Source organism: Gossypium hirsutum, chromosome A02, assembly GCF_007990345.1.
Source record: "Gossypium hirsutum isolate 1008001.06 chromosome A02, Gossypium_hirsutum_v2.1, whole genome shotgun sequence".
Classification (NCBI taxonomy): Eukaryota; Viridiplantae; Streptophyta; class Magnoliopsida; order Malvales; family Malvaceae; genus Gossypium; species Gossypium hirsutum.
In genome coordinates this window covers 18401496-18408132 of record NC_053425.1, presented here as the reverse complement: position 1 = coordinate 18408132, position 6637 = coordinate 18401496, and the positions used below count along the sequence as shown (strand labels likewise).

At 34.3% G+C, this 6637-nt stretch overlaps 1 non-coding gene across 1 annotated transcript; it reads right to left on the bottom strand.

Annotated features, from left to right (window-relative positions):
* Positions 1-534: 534 nt before the first annotated feature.
* LOC121216725 (small nucleolar RNA R71) lies at positions 535-640 on the bottom strand. Its single transcript, XR_005912902.1, has one exon. It is a non-coding gene; the product is annotated as a small nucleolar RNA R71 (small nucleolar RNA).
* Positions 641-6637: the final 5997 nt, after the last annotated feature.

The window sequence follows — 6637 nt, the reverse complement described above, 5'->3', positions numbered from 1 at the left end:
TCCAAAAAAATCGCCATCAGCAACAATAATAGTAGATGCAAGATCCACCACCTGCTGCAGGTAATGTACCACATGAAAATCCACTATTTGATGACGCTAACGATAACGCCCTAAAAAACCCACCAGTACCATAGCTTCCCACAAACATATAGATGGCTCAGAACGAGAGAACTTTAAGGGATTATGCATTACCAAGTCTGGATATGGTTCAAAAAAGTATAGCAAGGCTGGAAATTACAACTAATACTTTCGAGATCAAACCGACTATGATTCAAATGATCCAGAACAATCTGCATTTCAAGGGCACTATGATAGAGGACCCTAATCAGTATTTAAAAAAGTTTCTCCAACTTTGTGATACTTTTAAATATGACGGTGTCATTGATGACACTATTCGTGTTTAGCTATTTCCCTTCTCCTTAATTGATAACGCTTTTTCCTAGTTAGACTCATAGGTACCATGATTTATCATAACATAGGATGAACTCGTTGGAAAATTCTTACAAAAGTTCTTCCAGATTAGCAAAACAGTTCAGCTTAGATAAAAGATTGCTGTCTTTAGACAGATGGAGGGAAAAAGTTTCTGTGAGGCATAGGAACATTTCAAAATGTTGATTCAAAAATGCCCGCACCACGAATTTTTTAAGTGAATGAAACTGTAGGTATTTTATAATGGGTTGGATGCAAATACACGATCTGGATTAGATGGAGCAACAGGAGGAGCCCTTACGAACATAATACACAAGAACGCGTATGAAATCATTGAGAACATAGCACTAAACTCCTGTAAATGGCCAACTGAACGATTCACATATGGTCAGAAACCCGTTAGGGTAAAAGCTACCCAAGAGGATGACAAGTGTCAACGGATAGTGGATAGACTCAACCGTATCGAATCTACTTCTACATCATCAATGCATAGGGGAGACAAACTGCTCTTTCATTATATCAACAATCCGGCTGAAGATGTAAATTATGTTGGGAATATGGGTGGAAATCCTTATTCGAATACATATAATCTCGGTTGGAGAAATCATCAAAATCTAAGATGGGGGAACCAATGAGTAGGTATAATTTAAATAAACTTAAAAACACTAATTACCAACCTTCTTATTTGCAGAAACCCTAGGATAGGGTCAACCCAAATGACGATACTGCAGGTGCTCAGCATCTGGATAGAATAGAGGGAGTTATGCAGTCAATGATAATATATGTCAAGGAAGTGTAATCTGACTGTACCAACTCCACAAGAACATTGACTAAAGTTGAGGATCAAATGAGTCAATTGGTAAGCATGATGGGCAACGTCAAAAGACAAATTGGCACAGGTATTCCTAGCAATATAGAAGATAATTCGTGGAAGAAAGGTAAAGACCATGTAAAGGTGATAGCACTTCAACCGGGCAAAGTACTGAGTAGCCCAAAAAACCCAACTCCGGAGGTAGTTGTGGAGAATACTAATAATTCATAAGAGGAATTCCCAAAAACTAAAGAAGAACTAAGGCTAGAAGAGATAAAGGCACCATCGACTGAATTGGAAAAAGAAACACCTAAAGATGCCAAAATCACAAAAATCCTATTCCCTATGAGACTTGAAGAAAAACAAAAGAGGGATGAGGACGAATTTCTAAGTTTTTTGAACCTATTTAAAATATTAAATGTTAATCTACCTTTAATTGAGTTAATTGAGAAGGTTCCCAAGTATGCCAAGTTTTTAAAGGAAATGATGGTGAGGTGTAAGAAAATTAAGGTAGGAGAACAAGTTAACTTAAGTGCTTCATATAGGGTAATTATTTCAAGACAGGTGCCTCAAAAATTGAAAGACCTGGGAAGTTTTACTATTCCCATAGAGATAGCGAGTATTCATTTTAATAGAGCTCTATGCGATCTAGGAGCTAGTATTAATTTAATGCCTCTATCGATTTTTAAAAACCTCGGGCTAGGGGATCTAAAAACTACTTAGATAACATTACAGTTGGTTGACAGGTCTTCGGTACGTTCGAAAGGGGTAATGAAAGATATGTTAGTCAAAGTGTGAAGTTTTATTATCCCCACAGATTTTGTGGTACTTGATTTTGAAAAGGATCGTGAGATACCGATCTTATTTGGTAGACCTTTCTTGGCCACTTCTAGGTCTACCATTGATCTATAGAAAAATAAATTAACTATGAAAATCTATGGTGAGATATAAACATTTAAATGTGATCATCAATTGAATGAGGAGAAGAAGTTAGGGGTGCAATGCAAATAGTTATATGTTTCTAAGAATCCCAAGTCAAGGGACAAACTTTCTTTTATAAATACAGAAAGAATAAATAGGTTCAAGGAAAGAGATAAGCAAGTAAGAGTAGAATGGCACGAAGGGCGATGTACTAATATTGATAAAATGAAAGAGTTGCCCATATAAGAATTGATGATACTGTCAAATGAATCCGACAATAAAACTTAAAAATGATTTGAATTCTTGCTTAGCTTTTCTAAATTTTTGTATATTTATCTAACCATATAGTTTAGATGTTAACTTTTATTTGACATATGTTTATTTTGACATTAAGACATTTTCAAGATGAAAAGTTGGGTTGACCATTTGTACAAAATGCAAGAATTCAAGAAACCAACTTGACATTGTGACATCACACTCTTATGTTGCGACATAGAGAATAGATTTCCCAAATTTCCAAACTAAAAGATGTGTCGCGACACAAAACCGCTATGTTGCGACAATGTTAAGCTATCAGGGATGTAGCAATCTATGTCGCGACATCGCTGCAATTCGTTACAAGGTTAACCTGACCCATTTGCGTAACCCAACAACCTACCCTTTATTTAACCCAAATTTTAACCTTTTAAAACTCCATTTTATAACCTAAAACCATACTCACTTCTAGTTAAAACATCTCTTGACCTCTAATCCCTCAAACTCTCTTAAATCTCTCAAAATCTCTTAAACCTTAAACCCCAATCTCTTAAACATTCTATTTTCTTTACTCTTCAATCATATTAGGTGCAACAAGGAACGGGAACATCATAGGAGCAAGGAATTCAAATAAACTTCTACTATATATTTAAGGTTAAGGATTCTTAAATTCAACTTTTTACTATTCCATTTAATTGTTTGCTTAGTATTAAGATTGAAATATCATGCCTCCTAGAAAAATTAGAAGAAACAATGAATTCGAACCATCAATGGGTCCAAACCCCCTTAATTTCGCAAACTCAAATATTAGAAAATATTTTACTGAACTTCAAGGAAAAACCTTTATCTAAGAGAGGGGATTCGATTCATTAATGGTTTTGTGTAAGGAAATATGGCCTTTAGTCAGATATCATAGGTGGGAACATTTTTGGATGATCTTTAAAGACCATATTTAACTAAAGGCCATATTTCCTTTCGATTTTGTGTAAGGAAATATGCTATGGTCCCTATTATTCAAGAGTTTTATGCATCTTTACGGGGCAAAGAATCTATAAATATTAAAGGTCGTATATGGGATATAGTACTTCTGCGATGGAAGAAAGTATGGGTAACCCCTTGAATTATTTATGACTTTTATAATGCTCCATACTATGAGAATGATTTCATTGATGAAATTGATCTAGAATATTTTCAAGACATAGATATGGATAGTATTATAAACTTTTGACTGAAGGGAAGGGTGAATGGGAATATCACGCAGGTACCAATATCCTAATATCTTTTCATCAAACGATTATGTTTCCTAAGGCGAAGATGTGGTTTCAATTTGTATGCACACGAATAGTACATGCTTTAAATGTTTCTAACATTAATACTTTTAGAGTAATTTTACTTTATGCTATTTTGTAGAACAAGTAGGTTTGGCATTGGCAAATGGATCCACCAGAATATGAAGAGGTTCATCAGTAGCCAGAAGGTGTGAATTTTCTTCTCCCATCTAGTGACAGCCTTATGCAAAGAGGCAGGTGTACCTATGACATCCACTGCGCAGTCATTGAAACATTCTAGAAGTATCATCGGGGGTACCTTGTTCCAATAATATATTGTGTTGTGAGCCAAATAGATAAAATATTGGAACAAGTGACAACAAGAATCGATGGCTACACCAGCTTCATATCATAGGTTGACACAAGCTTAGCAAAAAGTTGGTTAGACTAGCCATCCAAAGCTCGATTGGATGATTCAGTGGATGTAGGAATCGAGACCAATATTTCAAGAATTTGCTAAGCAAAACAACATTCGAGTCCCAAATTATACACTTGACATGTTTGGGCAAACGAATATGGAAAAAGAAGAAGAGGGGTAAGATAGCGAGGAGGGTGATGAGGATGACGAAAGTGAGGACATGGATTTTAAAGAGGATGATTGAACTTTTTTTTTTTGAAAACTTGTATTAAGTTTTGGATTCTTATTTAATTTTAACTTTGTAGGAGTAGGACTAGTAGTAGTTTTATTATTATTATTGCATTTTGTTTAAGTTTTCTATTAAGGAACCCAATACAAAGGAGACACAAACAATTTAAACTTTTACGAGCAGAAGAAGAAGCACCCACGAATAGGAGATAGAGCAATCAATATCAATAGGGTAACTTCTTTTCTTATCTTTTTATGGGCTACACATTGAGGATAATCTGTCAATTAAACTGTGGGGCGTAACATAGGTAATGCGTTTTTAAAATTTTCTTTTATTTTTCTTGTCTTTTGTGTGCTTGAGTTTGTAGAATTACAAGTGATTGGTTAGGAGCATGTATATAGGTTGCTTGTGTTTATGAATAAATTTGGCATTATGATAGGTGATTTTTAAAATTTTTTATTAGATTACTAAGTTCTATATGTTACATTATACATAGGCACTAAGCAATCAATTGTACCAAGTGATATAGAAAATACAAGGAAACGAGCATGCTAGTACGAATGATAAATGGTTGAATTTGTATTTATTTTGTTAAGTAAGTTTGTGCATGTTGAGGTATTTAAGGATGACCTAAAGTATTGTTCGGAACACTTCCAGAGCTAAAAAGCTATCCCATTTATATTTTACCACTAGTACTAATTTTTTGAGCCTGTTGACACTTTTTGACGAACCTCATTAAAAGCCTCGAGCCTGAATATGTTAATTTGTATTTACCCTTTTTCTTTGGTCCTTTATTGCATGATTGTAGACATCTAGCCATATGTATTGAGGGTATATAATAACGGAGTTCGTAAAAATAGAGTGAACTATAAGTTAGCCTAATGTGAGAAATAAAAAAGGACATCCAAAAAGGAAATTAGTATGAGTAGAAAAATTTTTAAATAGTGAAAAAGCATTCATAAGTACATCATACTAGTACACAAAAAGGGTATATCATGACAAGCAATGACTTAAGTGTGGGGGAGTTTGATCTACCGTAAATTGATGTAGCAAATTAAACTAGTTTTCGCACTTAAGGAGCTTGAATACAAGCATTTTCATTATGTTTTAGTTAACTTTCTTTAGCTTTACTTACATTCAATAAAATGTGCAAATTGAGTATTTTATTGACCTTACAGGCTGAATGAGGCCTAAGAGAGAGTTAACGTACAGTGTGAGTGTGCAAGAAACCATTAGAAGGTATTTTAGACTGACACTGGATGCTATGTCACAACATGAGAGGCTCGATGTCACAACTTAGATAGCAGAATGGAGAAAGTATGAAACTGCCTTTGATGTTGCTACAAAGATTGAGGGTGTCACGACATACCCTTAAAGATGTCTCAAGGAGGAGTATATTGCCACCTCTGTTGCATAGGTCCTGATGTGTTGTGACATCGACTCTAGGACAAAAAATAAACACGAAACAGGGGATTTTTGGTCTGCACAATCAAATTTAAAGCTCAAGAATGTCAATTGTTCTAGGGTTAAGGACAACGATCACCTGAAGACTATAAATATGCTCATTTGGCACATGTTATGGACACCATTCGATTAGCTTGGATTTTTTCGTTAAATTTAGTTTTGTTTTCTTGCTTTCTTAAGTTTTTTTAGAGTTTAGTTTATTTGTCTTTATTTTATTTCAAGATATCTAGATTGTGAAGGAGAGAAACTTCTGTGGATTCACATTTATTATCAATATCATTAAGGATTTTCTTAAACTCTTTACTTCAATTCATTCATTACTGTCGTAACCATTTTTTGTTTTGAAAAACAGTCGACTTTTATTTTAAGAAAACAAAAAGTGTGGGAGTCACCACCAATCTTTTTTTTATAAGGTGTGATCGGGTCACCTTATGATTGATCATTTTAATAAAACATTTTGAACAACAATTTTGGTCTACGAAATTTGAGGAAACGAGTTCGGGAGTCGGCTACTTACGAGAAAGGATTAGCATCCTCATAACGCCCGAAATTGGTACCTAATTGGTTAATTTATGTCTTAACGTCGAAAGTTGAAAACTCAAAGAGAATTGAAAATACGATCCTTTTTTATTCAGTGTTGATTTAAAAAGAAATGCTTGAATAAATTGAAACGAGCATTAGAGGCCATCTCGTCTCAAGATAGCAAAATGTCACATCTCGTAAGTTAGGACACGGCATTTGGGCCCTCGAAAATAAGCTTGCCTATTAATTATTTTATTTTAAAATTGTACTTTGATTTTCAAAAGGATATTCGATTATTTAGATCCAATGAGAAAGATCAA